The sequence below is a fragment of the Salmo salar genome, chromosome ssa12, assembly GCF_905237065.1.
Source record: "Salmo salar chromosome ssa12, Ssal_v3.1, whole genome shotgun sequence".
Taxonomy (NCBI): Eukaryota; Metazoa; Chordata; class Actinopteri; order Salmoniformes; family Salmonidae; genus Salmo; species Salmo salar.
In genome coordinates this window covers 15290376-15305681 of record NC_059453.1, presented here as the reverse complement: position 1 = coordinate 15305681, position 15306 = coordinate 15290376, and the positions used below count along the sequence as shown (strand labels likewise).

The following is a 15306-nucleotide window of genomic DNA, read 5'->3' as shown; positions in this document are numbered from 1 at the left end:
AATAAAGATATAAGTGATTATATAATTAAATATGTAATATATATATATGTTCCAAATATATATATATATGTAGTACAATATATATATGTTAAGTTAAATATATATATATATAAAATTATATAATGTATATGCGTATATATAATATTAGAAAGATATAAAAAATATAAATATAATAATAATATATATATGTAATAAAATAAACTATAAAATAAGATATACAGAGAGAAAGAGAAACAGAGAGAGAAAGAGAAACAGAGAGAGAAAGAGAAACAGAGGTTAAAACACTTACTACACCACTAGTTAAACAGTGACTGATTTAGACAGGTGTGTGTGTGTGTGTGTGTGTATCTTCATGGGTAATCAGTAACATTAACTGAGAACTGTAAAGACTGGCCCTACGTCTTCTCTCTTGACGGGACAAACACCAAAGATTGGCTGCCAATCCCATTTCCCCGGCTCTGATTGGTCAGCCACTCACGCAGGTTCCAGTCAGAGAGCGTGTCATCGTCGTCATCGTCATCGCCGTGATCCTCCCCCTCCCCCCCTCTCCTCCCTCGTGTTGCAGGGGTGACGGTGCGTGACTTGTGGAAGCGAGGCTTGATGTCCTGCCTCACTGTCTGGTACGGTGTCATCCTCCTCCTCTACATCTCCCTGGGGAGGGAGGGAGGGAGAACGTTAAGTCATGGTTCTTTCTAGTCGATACATTGGGAGTGGGACATCCAGACTGACACACACAATCACTTCTCACAGACTGACGTCTGTAAACTCACCTTCAGGAGGATGATGTCTATCTCAGAGTACTTCATCCCATTCACCAGGATAGGGATGAGTCTGGAGAGAGACAGGAGAGATGGTGACAACCAAACCACACTAGTCCTCTTTATCCAGCTACACCCGACTAAAAAAAACTCCCCTAGCCATCACCTCATCTGTGGGTCGATGTGTATCCGTCCATGTGGTCTGGGTCGTCACTGCCTCGCGCGGGGCGGGGTGTACCACTGGACCAGGTGCCCAGACAGGGCCCTTGCAGACGGGCTGCTCAGCCAGGGTGAGCCAGAACTCACAGGCCTCCAGGCTGACATTCTCATCTGGGTCCTGGGTACGCTGGAGCATGTACTGGGAGGAGAGAGACATTTCTTACAGAAACAGAAGGCAATATGGAAAAGAGGTGTGGGGGGCAAGTAGGATAAAAGGAGAGAGAAATAGAAGAACAGATTGAGGTAGGAGGTTTACAAAAACACATGGAATATGAGTGATGAATGAGCGTATGTGAAAGGTCAAAAGTGCACAGGGTCAGGGGTTCTAGGTGGTACCTGATGATGCTGCGCATGTGTGGTACGAGGTCGTAGGGTCAGGGGGTTCTAGGTGGTACCTGTATGATGCTGTGCATGTGTGGTATGAGGTCGTAGGGTCAGGGGTTCTAGGTGGTACCTGTATGATGCTGTGCATGTGTGGTATGAGGTCGTAGGGTTAGAGGTCAGAGGTGATACCTGTATGATGCTGTGCATGTGTGGTATGAGGTCATAGGGTTAGAGGTCGTACCTGTATGATGCTGTGCATGTGTGGTATGAGGTCATAGGGTTAGAGGTTAGAGGTCGTAGGTGGTACCTGTATGATGCTGTGCATGTGTGGTATGAGGTCATAGGGTTAGAGGTTAGAGGTCGTAGGTGGTACCTGAGATGCTGTGCAGGTGGTATGAGTCGGTCTATCCGGACCTCCAGCAGCATGACAGAGCTCTACACATTCTTCCTCACCTCACAGTCCTCATCCCCCGCAGAGCAAACAGACTCTTGAGAGAGAGAGAGAGAGAGAGAGGGGGGTAATAATAAACATTTAGACTGGAGAGAGAGGAGGGGGTTCTTTAATAATAAACATTTAGACTGGAGAGAGAGAGGGGGGGTTCTTTAATAATAAACATTTAGACTCTGGGAGAGAGGGGGGGTTCTTTAATAATAAACATTTAGACTCTGGAGAGAGGGGGGGGTTCTTTAATAATAAACATTTAGACTCTGGAGAGAGAGGGGGTTCTTTAATAATAAACATTTAGCCTCTGGAGAGAGAGAGGGGGGGTTCTTTAATTATAAAACATTTAGCCTCTGGAGAGAGGGGGTTCTTTAATTATAAACATTTAGCCTCTGGAGAGAGGGGGGGCGGAATAATAAACATTTAGACTGGAGAGAGAGAGTGGGGGGCGGCGTAATAATAAACATTTAGACTCTGGAGAGAGAGAGTGGGGGGTTCTTTATAATAAACATTTAGACTGGAGAGAGAGAGTGGGGGGCGGCGTAATAATAAACATTTAGACTCTTGAGAGAGAGAGTGGGGGGGTTCTTTAATAATAAACATTTAGACTGGAGAGATGGGGGTTCTTTAATAATAAACATTTAGACTCTGGAGAGATGGGGGGTCTTTAATAATAAACATTTAGACTGGAGAGAGGGGGGGGTTCTTTAATAATAAACATTTAGACTGGAGAGAGATGGCGGGGTTCTTAAATAATAAAGATTTTCAACTGTGACAGTACATCACGTCTGTCCGATGGATTCAACCCAGACAGACCACGGTCAAAAGTAGTGCACTATATAGGGACTAGGGCTCTGGTCTAAAGTAGTGCACTATATAGACTAGGGCTCTGGTCTAAAGTAGTGCACTATATAGGGACTAGGGCTCTGGCTCTAAAGTAGTGCACTATATAGGGACTAGAGGTCAACCGATTAATCGGAATGGACGATTAATTTGGGCGATTCAAGTTTTCATAACAATCGTAATCGGTATTTTTGGACACCGATGTGGCCGATTTTTTTTGCACCTTTATTTAACTAGGCAAGTCAGTTAAGAACACATTCTTATTTTCAATGACGGCCTAGGAACAGTGGGTTAACTGCCTTGTTCAGGGGCAGAACGAAGATTTTTACCTTGTCAGCTCGTGGATTCGTTTTTGCAACCTTCCAGTTACTAGTGCAACGCCTAACCATCTGCCTTACATTGCACTCCACGAGGAGCCTGCCTGTTAGCGAGGGCAGCAAGAAGCTAAGGTAAGTTGCTAGCTAGCATTAAACTTATCTTTATAAAAACAATCAATCTTAACATAATCACTAGTTAACTAACGTGTCTCATGCGTGCATATAATCGATGCAGTGCCGTTCCCTATTTCATTGAAAGAATAAATGTTTTGTTTTCGTAAATGATAGTTTCGGATTCGACCATATTAATGACCAAAGGCTTGTATTTCTGTGCGTTACTGTGTTATAATTAAGTCTATGATTTGATATTTGATAGAGCAGTCTGACTGAGCGGTGGTAGGCAGCAGCAGGCTTGTAAGCATTCATTCAAACAGCACTTTTGTGCGTTGCCAGCAGCTCTTCACTGTGCTTCAAGCATTGAGCTGTTTATGACTTCAAGCCTATCAACTCCCGAGATTAGGCTGGTGTAACCGGAAATGGCTAGCTAGTTAGTGGGGTAGCGCGCTAATAGCGTTTCAAACGACACTCGCTCTGGAGACTTGGAGTAGTTGTTCCCCTTGCTCTGCAAGGGCGTGGTTTGTGGAGCGACATGAGTAACGATGCTTCGAGGGTGGCTGTTGCCGGTGTGTTCCTGGTTCGAGGAGAGGGACGGAAGCTATACTGTTACACTGGCAATACTAAAGTGCCTATAAGAACATCCAATAGTCAAAGGTATACGAAATACAAATAGTATAGAGAGAAATAGTCCTATAATAACCTCAACCTAAAACTTTTTACCTGGGAATATTGTTAAAAGGAACCACCAGCTTTCATATGTTCTGAGTAAGGAACTTAAACGTTAGCTTTTTTACATGGCACATATTGCACTTTTACTTTCTTCTCCAACACTTTGTTTTTGCATTATTTAAACCAAATTGAACATGTTTCATTATGTATTTGAGGCTGAATTGATTTTATTGATGTATTATATTAAGTTAAAATAAGTGTTCATTCAGTATTGTTGTAATTGTCATTATTACAAATAAAAAAATATTTAACAAAATTGTTCTTTTTATATATATATATATATATATATATATATATAAGCAATATATAATTTTTTAAGTATTATTTTTGTAGTTTTTTTAAAAATCGGCCGATTAATGAATGGCTTTTTTGGGTCCTCCAATAATCGGTATCGGTGTTGAAAAATCATAATCGGTCGACCTCTAATAGGGACTAGGGCTCTGGTCTAAAGTAGTGCACTATATAGGACTAGGGTGCCATTTTAGTCACAACCCGTCTCACCTCGATGAAGGTGTCGATGTGATCCATCAGAGCCTGGGCTCTACTGCTGATGAACTGATTCACACACGCTATGGCATGAGACCTGGAGGAGGGAGGGAGAGGCGGAAACAAAGTTGGTTGCATTCAATAGCTGCCTTAAGAAATCAACTACTTGTCAGGGAGGGAGCATGGAGCGAGGGCTGAGAGAAAGAAAGAAAGAAGAAAAGAACGAAAGAAAGAACACAGACCTGATCTGGGTGACAGAGACAGACAGACAGAGAGACAGAGAGAGAGAGACAGAGAGACAGAGAGACAGAGAGAGAGAGAGACAGAGAGACGGACAGACAGAGACAGACAGACAGAGACAGACAGACAGAGACAGACAGACAGAGACAGACAGACAGAGACAGACAGACAGAGACAGACAGACAGACAGACAGACAGACACAGACAGAGACAGACAGAGACAGACAGAGACAGACAGAGACAGACAGAGGCAGACAGAGACAGACAGAGACAGACAGAGACAGACAGAGACAGACCTGATCTTTGGGCTGCAGTGTTTAAAAAAATTGTAGGAACTTGGGGATCATGATGTTCAGGGGTCTGTTGAGAGCATCACTGTCCAACAGCTCTGAAGAATCCTCACAGATCTTCTGCAGGGCTCCGAAAGAACCCTGCACACACACACACACACACACAGAAAGTTAAACATAAGTCCTACATAAACAATCAAAAGATTAGATGGGAGCGTGTGTGTGTGTGTGACCTCGCAGGTATTGTAGTCTTCAGAGTTGAGCAGGTTACAGAGTTGAGGGAGGAGTTCAGGCCATGTCTGCAGCTCTCCTTTAGATGCTATGGTTGTTATCAAGATGCCTGAGAGACAGGAGGCAGAGGGTTACACACACACACTGACTAATAGGCACATACACACACATTTATACACAACATTATTTATTGTGGGATTCTGTTCTACCTTGTTATTTTTAGTACTGCATTGTTGGGTTTAGAGCTCGCAAGGGAGGAATTTCACTGTATGTGACATTAAAACTAAAACTGAAACATGAAACACACACACACACACACACACACACACACACACACACACACACACACACACACACACACACACACACACACACACTTCATCTTGCTGATGAACACATACTCCCACACAGACTGACACCAGTACCTGCAAAGGCTTAACCACCCACACATCCTGACTCACTTTGCAGCACACACACTCTCTCTCTCTTACCGATGGTTGCTCTGATGAGGGGCGAGGGATCTCCAATGTTGTTGAGACATTCCCCTCTTGATGAAGTCAGCTACCAGAGGAGGAAAGTTCTGGTAGTGGGCCTTCACATTGTTCTTCAATATGAGACCACTTAGGAGAAGCGGGTTGGCTCATCTAGAGAGAAGGGGGGGTTGAAAGGAAAGAGGGAGAGAGAGGGAACGATTAGTAACCACTGACTGATGCTCACAACCGTTTTTACATATCTCCAGACAGACAGACAGACAGACAGACACTTACCCTCTGATTTGAGGCTTGTAAGGACGAAGATGAGATAGTTGTTGAAGTCTGGGGAACTGGTTGAGCTGTTCCAGTTTCTACACACTGTTAAGGAACACCCCTTCACTGACAAAACAATCAACATGTCAAATCACCAACAATCCCACACACATTCATGACTCATCTTTCACTCACACCCCGAGGAGACACATTATGAAGTATGGAAAACAATCACACAGCCTCTCTCTCTTGGAATGCAGACACACTGCTGTGTGTTTGAGAGGATACTTCCTGCACAGCTCTCTGTGTGGCTGTGTCTGGAGACTGGGAGTCCTTCAGCAGCTGAAGCACCTGCTGCAAACCCTGTTCATCCGGCTGCCACTCCATCCTACACACACACAAGAGAGAGAGAGAGAGAGAGAGAGAGAAAGAGTGACTGGAAGGTTTCTCTACATTTTCCTTACAGCCTCCACCGGCTCCATAGTTTGTTTCTACTAGTGTCGCTGTCACAAGCAGAGTTGTCTCTCTAGCCCAACATCACATCAGAAGCAGAGTAAAGAATAGAACGCGTCAGTCAAGGGTCGGAATGCAAAGAATGCATTTTAAATCACTAGCATCAAGACTAGCTACATAACCAACCTGGAATCAAAATAAATCACATCAACCGACGTTGACAAAGTCATTTAGCTACCTACCTAACGTTAACTAGTTAGTTAGTAGTAATCAGTCCCCATTATAAACTCAATACGTAACTAGCCAACGTTACCTAATCTAGTTTTGCCTCCGCAAGTATTCCGCATTGCATGCTAATAAAGTAGGGAAGTCCCTGGCCGGCTTGGGCAAGTAGGCCGATACGGCCTCGCATTTCGCCGCTAGTGACATTAGCTCGTTAGCTAGCTAGCTACATAAACATCTAACAAATTAACGAGTGTAGACATTGTTAGCTAGCCAGGTGCAAACGATAAAGACAACACAATGACATATTATATAGCTAACGTTGGTTATTTGGCTAGTTAGCTTGTTAGTTAGGTAGCTAGCTAGTAGCTTCATGTTGAAAGTGCCGCCAAAGAAAGCCTTTACCTGGTCGCACCGATTTGTCAGATCCGTAATTGCTTTGTTAGCAGTAGCTACCGGTACCGTGGCAATGAGCATTTACAGAATGGCAGATGCAATCCAGATGTATTTAGTAGCAAAGGGTTTTGATCTCTCACTTTGTTTTTAGAGCAAAGAGATAATCCCGAACCCCCTTTCTGTTGCGATAAGTAGCTCTGGCTATGTGTGAGAAATAGCTGTCATGTCAGATTCAAAAATCCACCAGCAGGTCCTTACTCGGCTTCCGTAGATAGCTCAATGTTCCATACGCTTGATTAGTTTTGCCCAATCGCCGATCTGTTCCATCACACGTGATTACACTGCAACATCAGTTAGGTCAATATAATAGACAATCTTTCAACAAAGTCAAAGTCAAATTTCTATTTACATTTACCAGTGAGTGAATAGACAGTGTAAAATACAATTTTATGGCATGGAATAAACGTCTACTTTTTAATGCCATGTGGGCCTAGCTGCTAGGCCCTAGCAGGATGGAATCGTCTGTGGGGGGTCATCATATATTAAACAGGTGTGCGTGACAGCCAGTCAAAGTCCACCACCAAAGACAGGGAGGAGGAAGTTACAACAGGTGGACACAACAAAACCCGTCCTCTCGTCCAGGGTTTCCCAAACTCGGTCCTGGGGCCCTTCCTGGGTACTCGTTTAGTTTTTTACCTAAAGACAACACAGCTGATTGAAATAACCAACTCATCATCAAGCTTTGGTTATTTGAATCAGCTGTTTACTGCTAGGGCAAAAACAAAACGTGCACACGGGGGCCAGGACCGAGTTTGAAAAACCGCTGATCTAGTCTAGTGTTGTTGAGAAATAAAACCTTTGTGGTCAAATATTTGAATATATATTTTCAGATTCTGTAATACATCAAGTATGAGTCATTGAGAAATTTCAATATAGGGTAAACACATTACCACTTTCAGAACACAACTTTATTGGACTGTCATATCAGTAACTAAACACACAAAAACTGCTCAAAATACTGACATAGATCAGAGAATACATGCATGGTCAAAGAATGTCTTTACTCGACAGAGGAAGAAGACAGGCAGGAATGAAGGGATTGTTAGTGAGAGATGGAGATGGCCAGAAGAATGAAAGTAGAATGGATAGAGGAGAGGCACGAGAGATGGGGTGATGTAGGAGGAGAGCTAGAAGAGCTGAGCAGAGTGATGAGAGATGGGGTGATGTAGGAGGAGAGGTAGAAGAGCTGAGCAGAGGGATGAGAGATGGGGTGATGTAGGAGGAGAAGTAGAAGAGATGGGGTGATGTAGGAGGAGAGGTAGAAGAGCTGAGCAGAGGGATGAGAGATGGGGTGATGTAGGAGGAGAGGTAGAAGAGATGGGGTGATGTAGGAGGAGAGGTAGAAGAGCTGAGCAGAGGGATGAGAGATGGGGTGATGTAGGAGGAGAGATAGAAGAGATGGGGTGATGTAGGAGGAGAGGTAGAAGAGCTGAGCAGAGAGATGAGAGATGGGGTGATGTAGGAGGAGAGGTAGAAGAGATGGGGTGATGTAGGAGGAGAGGTAGAAGAGCTGAGCAGAGGGATGAGAGATGGGGTGATGTAGGAGGAGAGGTAGAAGAGATGGGGTGATGTAGGAGGAGAGGTAGAAGAGCTGAGCAGAGGGATGAGAGATGGGGTGATGTAGGAGGAGAGGTAGAAGAGATGGGGTGATGTAGGAGGAGAGGTAGAAGAGCTGAGCAGAGGGATGAGAGATGGGATGATGTAGGAGGAGAGGTAGAAGAGCTGAGCAGAGGGACGAGGGGATGGAGGGATGAAAATGAGAGGTGTTGGTAGTGCTCAACAGAGGGAGCTGATCTCGCTCTTGCTGCAGCCCCACTTGCAGCAGGCGTTGGAGAGGCCCACCACGACATCCCGCCCCTTCCTGTCCGCGCTGCGCAGCGCCTCTAGCACTTCCTCTGACATGGGCGAAGCGAGCCAAACGACTGAACACAGCAGCGGCAGAGCCTCCCCTCCTGACCTCGCCTGCCCAGCCCTGGGCCTCCAATCCTGGACGCTGCTTGCTGGCGAGGCTGGGGATGGCGTTGGAGCTCCATGGGCTGTAGGCCTCAGTCTCCTCGTCAATGGGGATGTCACCTGGAAGGAAGAGGAAGATAAAATGATTTGAATGCTTAATAGAAAATAAATGGCTACAGGAACAACTGGTTCTCTTGCAAGGATTGATATTAGATATTAGTCTATGGTGCTAAACGAGGAAAACATCTCAGTATGGTTGGTCCTACAGTAGCAGACAGTTGAGTAGTCAGTCAGTCAAACAGACACGTAGGCAGACAGACATTTAGACATGCACAACAAGAGAGACTGACACACACACACACACACACACACACACACACACACACATGCAGGCATACATAGACAATCAATCCCACACATACACAACCACAGCCACAGGTGCACATACACATCGTCTCTCACAGACACACACCCATCTCACCTGCATCGCCCACTCCTCTCCTCCAACGCGATCCTCCGCAGGTGAAGATGACGGCCCGTATAAACTCTCTCCCACACAGCTTCACCCCGTAGATAGAGTTAGAGTGGCCCTCTAAAGCCTGCACCATACCCACCAGTGCCACCAACAGGCCAAACGTCAACACTGCAGCCTTCCACATGATCAGGAGCGACAGATGGAGAGAGAGAGGAAAGAGGAGTCCAAGAGAAAGAGCCTTGAAAGTGATAGCCCGGCTGCAGGTGTGGATCAGTGGTCTGGTGAAGGTTTGGTGAGTCTCTGTGTGTCTCTGTCGGTGTCTCCTTCGCTCTCACCCGGTGGTGCTGTGTGGTTCTCTTGGCGGACCCGGAACCCCTTATATAGAGAGCCCAGCGCCGCTGACTGAAGCTTTATACGTCCCACGGAACCCTCATTTTCTACATAGTGTACAACTTCTGAACACAGCCAATTGGATTTCCTTTGGGCTCTGGTCTAAAGTAGTGCACTATACAGGGAATAGGGTTCCACTTGGGGTGCCCCATGACTATGACCAAGTCTCCCCTCTCTCTCTCTCATCCCCTTGGCCTCAGAGTACAGCCAGATAAGAAATGACTAAGACCTGAGACCTTTAGGAGAACAATGGTCCCAATAAGAGAGGTTGCGATTAAAATGGTGTCCCTGGTTAAAAGGTCACGTCAGAGGTGTAGTCTTTAATCTAATCGTCAGCGACCTTTCAGTGTTTCCTGGTTGCTTCCAGTGTCACAACTTTGGGAACCTGCTATCTATCATGTCTGGTTAGGGATAGGATCGCTATTGCTTCGGGTTTTAAATGAACAAGGAGTTGGACCTACACACACATGCACTAATACTGACACATAAACAGACACACAGGAGCACATGCAATAATACTCAACTCCCCATGTCTGTCCTGTATAGAGTATTAGTCGTGACTCTTGTGACATGGATGGATAAAGAGAAAGTAGCTATGTTGCCATTAACTTCCCTGGTGTATTTTTGTCAACATTTTCAAAGTTTGAAAGTGGACAGGACAATTGCCTGCCGCGATGCGGTTCTATTGAACGTGTCGATACAAACAGCTTTAATTAAAAAAACTATTTTTTTTTGCAAAAACCTGTCGAATAAAAATTATGTGGTTTGAAATGTTTCCATAATCCTATTAGGCAAATTGCGCATTAATAAAGTGACGACAGCCTGTATGCCCTGCCCATCTATATTTTATGTCTCAGGTAGCCCACAAAAGCCAGCATGGATAGAATGCAAGAATTGAAAATATTTGCCATATTCTAATAATTCTCATGTGCCTACTTATTGCCACCATGGTCCGTGCCATAGTGTAACTTGTACTCAAGCAGGCCTAGATGATCTGAAACAATTTAATGGTGACATTTCTAATTGGAATGTGAAGCAATTCAGGCATTCTTGAAAGTCAAGGAAATCCTTGTCGTGCAAAAAAAAAACGTTTTTATTGTTGAATAAATGCATTTTTCAAGCGGTAGGCCTAGGCATTATAATGGCACGTGGAGTAGAGCTTTATACTTAATAACATCACGTGCAGTGTTGCCAACTCCTCAGTAAGGAAAGTAGCTATTGGCTGTCCTAAAAGTCGCTAAGTGACATCATCACCTAATTTGCATAATTGGCCATGTGCATGTAATTGTGATGGACGCTGTAGGAGAGAGGAATAACATCGTGGGAGAGACAAAAAGTGAGTAAAAAACACCCTAACTATGTTTAGAACTACAAATGAACTTTCTTCTGTCGATTCTTGTTTTTTTTTATGTCACAATTCCAACCCTCCTTTATCCGGGCTTGGGACCGGCAAAAGTGACCCAAAAGACTCACTCTGGCGGAGTTACTTCGTTTTTTATTACATTTTTTATAAAAAAAAATTGTTTTTTAGATTAGTTTTTTACATTTACATCCCGCCCTGAATGTAAGCCAGGGCGGGATCAGCCAGCAGCGGCTTCCCGCATGCACGATTCATTTGCAGTCTGGCCGCGGAGGGGTGAACATCTCCTGCTCTGACTGCAGCTGGGAGGGACTGCTGCGCGAGGACTGGGCAGCATGTGAGTGCTTTGGGACGGGGCTCACGGCAGCACCCGCTGCTCGTTGAGAAGAGTAAGAACGATACGTGCTTTCATGTCAGAGTCTCCAAAAGTCTCCAATAACACCAGAAAAATTCGCTAGATTTGTCCCTAGTCACTTTTTTGAAAATGTGTCGCTAGAGGGGTCTGAATACTCGCTAAATATAGCGACAAAGTCGCTAAGTTGGCAACACTGATCATGTGCACCTTCAAAATGTATTCGGAAATCATAATTTATTTGAAAAACACTGTTTCCATCATCGTTTGTCGCGATAAAAATAAAAATCCACCTCTGTCAAACAGATAAAAATGTATTCAATCTTTAAAAAATGTATCCTACAGTACATCTGCCATTTTCCATTACACAAGTCGCAACGTTTGCTTTTGTCTAATAAACTTGGGTCAATACAAAACCTGTCTATTGTCACAACAACAGTTTCCTTGGCCATATATTTGACGTCACTCACTCAAGAAATTTGTTTGAGTGTGTGGGCTTGTAGGCCTATTAGGGTTAGCGTAAGGTTAGGGTAGGGTTAGGGTAAGACTTAGGGTAAGGTTAGGGTAGGGTTAGGGTAAGGTTAGGGTAAGACTTAGGGGTTAGGGAAAATGGATTTTGAATGGTAATCAATTTTAGGTCCCCAGAAGGATAGTACAACATATGTTGTGTGTGTGTGTGTGTGTGTGTGTGTGTGTGTGTGTGTGTGTGTGTGTGTGTGTGTGTGTGTGTGTGTGTGTGTGTGTGTGTAAGGGAGAAAAGATGAAGAGATCTGTCATCATTTATTGTTGTCAACATGCATTTTTGACCTAATGCAACCGCAAGGCTCTCCAGAGGGTAGTGAGGTCTGCACAACGCATCACCATCACCATCACCATCACCGGGGGCAAACTACCTGCCCTCCAGGACACCTACAGCACCTGATGTCACAGCAAGGCCAAAAAGATCATCAAGGACAACAACCACCCGAGCCACTGCCTGTTCACCCCGCTACCATCCAGAAGGCGAGATCAGTACAGGTGCATCAAAGCTGGAACCGAGAGACTGAAAAACAGCTTCTATCTCAAGCCCATCAGACTGTTAAACAGACATCATTAGCCCATTAGAGGCTGCTGCCTATAGTTATAGACTAGAAATCACTGGCCACTTTAAGGAAGGGAACACTAGTCACTTTAATAATGTTTACATATCTGCATTACTCATCTCATATGTATATACTGTATTCTATACTATTCTACAGTATCTTAGTCACTCAATAATGTTTACATATCTGGTATTACTCATCTCATATGTATATACTGTATTCTATACTATTCTACAGTATCTTAGTCACTTAATAATGTTTACATATCTGGTATTACTCATCTCATATGTATATACTGTATTCTATACTATTCTACAGTATCTTAGTCACTTAATAATGTTTACATATCTGGTATTACTCATCTCATATGTATATACTGTATTCTATACTATTCTACAGTATCTTAGTCACTTAATAATGTTTACATATCTTGCAGTACTCATCTCATGTGTATATACTGTATTCTATACTATTCTATTGTATCTTAGTCCATTCCTCTCTGACATCGCTCGTCCATATGTATATAGTCTTAATTCATTCCTACTTAGATTTGTGTGTATTGGGTATATGTAGTGTAATTTGTTAGATATTACTGCACTATCAGAGCTAGAAGCACAAGCATTTCGCAACACCTGTTGTAACATCTGCTAATCACGTGTATGTGACCAATAACATTTCATTTGATTTAATGCAGGGGTTCTCAAATTCTTTGGGGCCAGGGATCCCTTTTGTAGTAGCAAATTCATCAGGGACCCCTCTTTGGCCGGGGTAGGCCGTCATTGTAAATAAGAATTTGTTCTTAACTGACTTGCCTAGTTAAATAAAGGTTAAATAAAATAAAAAGAAACAAATAATAAAATCACAACTCGAGTGAGATTAAAATAGCTTACAAGGAGTTGTACTCTGATGTTTGTTTCCTGCAGTAGGCTACATGGCTGGACGAATCAAGTCTTGGGCCCTAGGAAAAATACATTTAAAAGGCCTCCTCTTGGCATGGGATAATGTCCAGCTATTCTACACATTTTGCAATGAGGCAGAGAAAACGTTTCATTTTTAAAGCATAAATTACCATGCATTTTATTTATTATTATTATATCTTTTTTAAACATATTTTGAGATCTGGCTGTGGAACCCCTGCAGTACCTCCGCGGACCCCTAATGCATATGATAAATTGCTACATTTTAAATGTACAGCAATAATCAATTGATTGGAATAATTTCACTGACAGCGATCCAACCATTATGAGAACCAGGATCATGGCTAGAAAGGAACCATCTTTGTAAAAAAAAAAAATTGTTGCATTCTAGCTAACCCTAATCCCTTTCCTAACCTTAACCTAATTGTCCTAACCTGCTACGTTAATTCTCCTAACCTGCTGCGTAAATTCTCCTAACCTGCTACGAAAAGTCAATTCTGACGTTAATTTGACAGAAACTGGAACCATTCTAGCCATTACCCCGAGGAAATGGGAGAACCAGGGTGTTTTCCTATTACTTTTAGTGGGTAGTGAAAGTGATAGACAGAGATTGACAGCCAATCGGTTGATATAAAAATGATTGACATAAACATGCTCCAATGACATGACGACAAACGAGTGGCATCGCCCCAAAATTATCCAATCAAAGTTAAGAAGAGGGCGGGATAAAGACGGGTGGGTAGCAACAGTTGCCCGGGTGAGGACGAGGCGCCATAGTCACGGTAGTCGTGGCGACAAGAACCAAGCAACGAGAATCAACAACAACAACAACAACAACCAGAATCATTAAGAAACAAACTTTAACGCCAAAGCCAGGAATATTCCAGGGGAAATTTGAGGTGAATAAGCAACACCTTTATTAAACCGTCGTCTGATGTTTATGTCTGAATCATTTTGTTAAGTTGTGTAACGTTTTATTGCTTTTATCTAACGTTAAGAGATGGAATAGCAGTGGTCCCAGCTAGTTGCTAACCGCTTTCCAAACGCAGACGGTTGTTATGACGATGTCAAATCTGTTATAGGAATACAAAATGGCGGGTGTTGTAATATGAGAATCTTGTACTTTTAGTTGTTCGAAATGTTTGTCGACAAAGCTTTTAACATGAAAAATCATTGTTAAACTTAGTGAACGAGACATACTTGTCACATGTTCACGGATACTTTTGATTAGAAAATCACTTTAGATTTTCGAACTTAAAAAAAAAAATCTAATCGCAAAACAGACATAAGGGGCAGTGTGTGTAAACTGAAGCATAGAAACGAATGTGTCATGAAGTTGACCGTTATTTTATAGTTGTGAAAAAGTTTTCTCTCTAGTAAAAGTGATCGTCATGCCCGTACTGTGCCAGATCTCATGCTCTGCTGTCCTCGCCGTGGCTGTCACGCAGGGAGGGGAAGGTGGGTTGAGCCTATGGGTGGGATTGACATTACCTGAAGCCAATGGAGAAGCAATATTTAGAAGCATACACCAATGGCAACTGGAGAAAATATGATATGATATGCTAGTAGAGAAGGAGCAAGGTGCGTTTTCTGTATGCTTTTGCTATCAGAACGTGTGTGTGTGTGTGTGTGTGTGTGTGTGTGTGTGTGTGTGTTACACAGTTCATAAATCCTCACGTGGCATATTCTACTAGTGGAAACTTCTCATTATCAAATGTATGTAATGGCATAGTTAAAGGGTCTATATGCAATCATTTCATTGGATATAAATATTCTAATAATTTGTCAGAGCTCACGCCACCCACACCTCAGTGCTTTAGACCAGGGTTTCCCAAACTCAGTCCTGGGGCCCCCTGGGTGCACGTTCTGGTTTTTGCCCTAGAACAACACAACTGATTCAAGTA

The 15306-nt window shown here is 43.3% G+C and overlaps 1 protein-coding gene, 1 long non-coding RNA gene and 2 pseudogenes across 2 annotated transcripts in view; 1 reads left to right on the top strand and 3 right to left on the bottom strand.

Moving 5' to 3' along the window:
- The window catches only part of LOC123725610 (transportin-2-like), a 30461-nt pseudogene extending 24855 nt beyond the window's left edge, over positions 1–5606 (bottom strand).
- Positions 5607–5800: 194 nt separating this feature from the next.
- LOC123725426 (uncharacterized) lies at positions 5801–7089 on the bottom strand. The gene is made up of 3 exons (XR_006757891.1): positions 6823–7089; positions 6031–6130; positions 5801–5840 (listed from the first exon to the last, which is right to left on the bottom strand). It is a non-coding gene; the product is annotated as an uncharacterized lncRNA (long non-coding RNA).
- A 1466-nt stretch (positions 7090–8555) lies between these two features.
- Positions 8556–9636, bottom strand: LOC123725425 (relaxin-3-like; annotated as a pseudogene).
- Positions 9637–14120: 4484 nt separating this feature from the next.
- The window catches only part of LOC106596942 (MHC class II regulatory factor RFX1), a 60591-nt gene continuing 59405 nt past the window's right edge, over positions 14121–15306 (top strand). The window contains exon 1 of the mRNA XM_045690813.1: positions 14121–14301. The gene's annotated coding sequence lies outside the window, so the exon portion shown is untranslated. The remainder of the gene's footprint in view (positions 14302–15306) is intronic.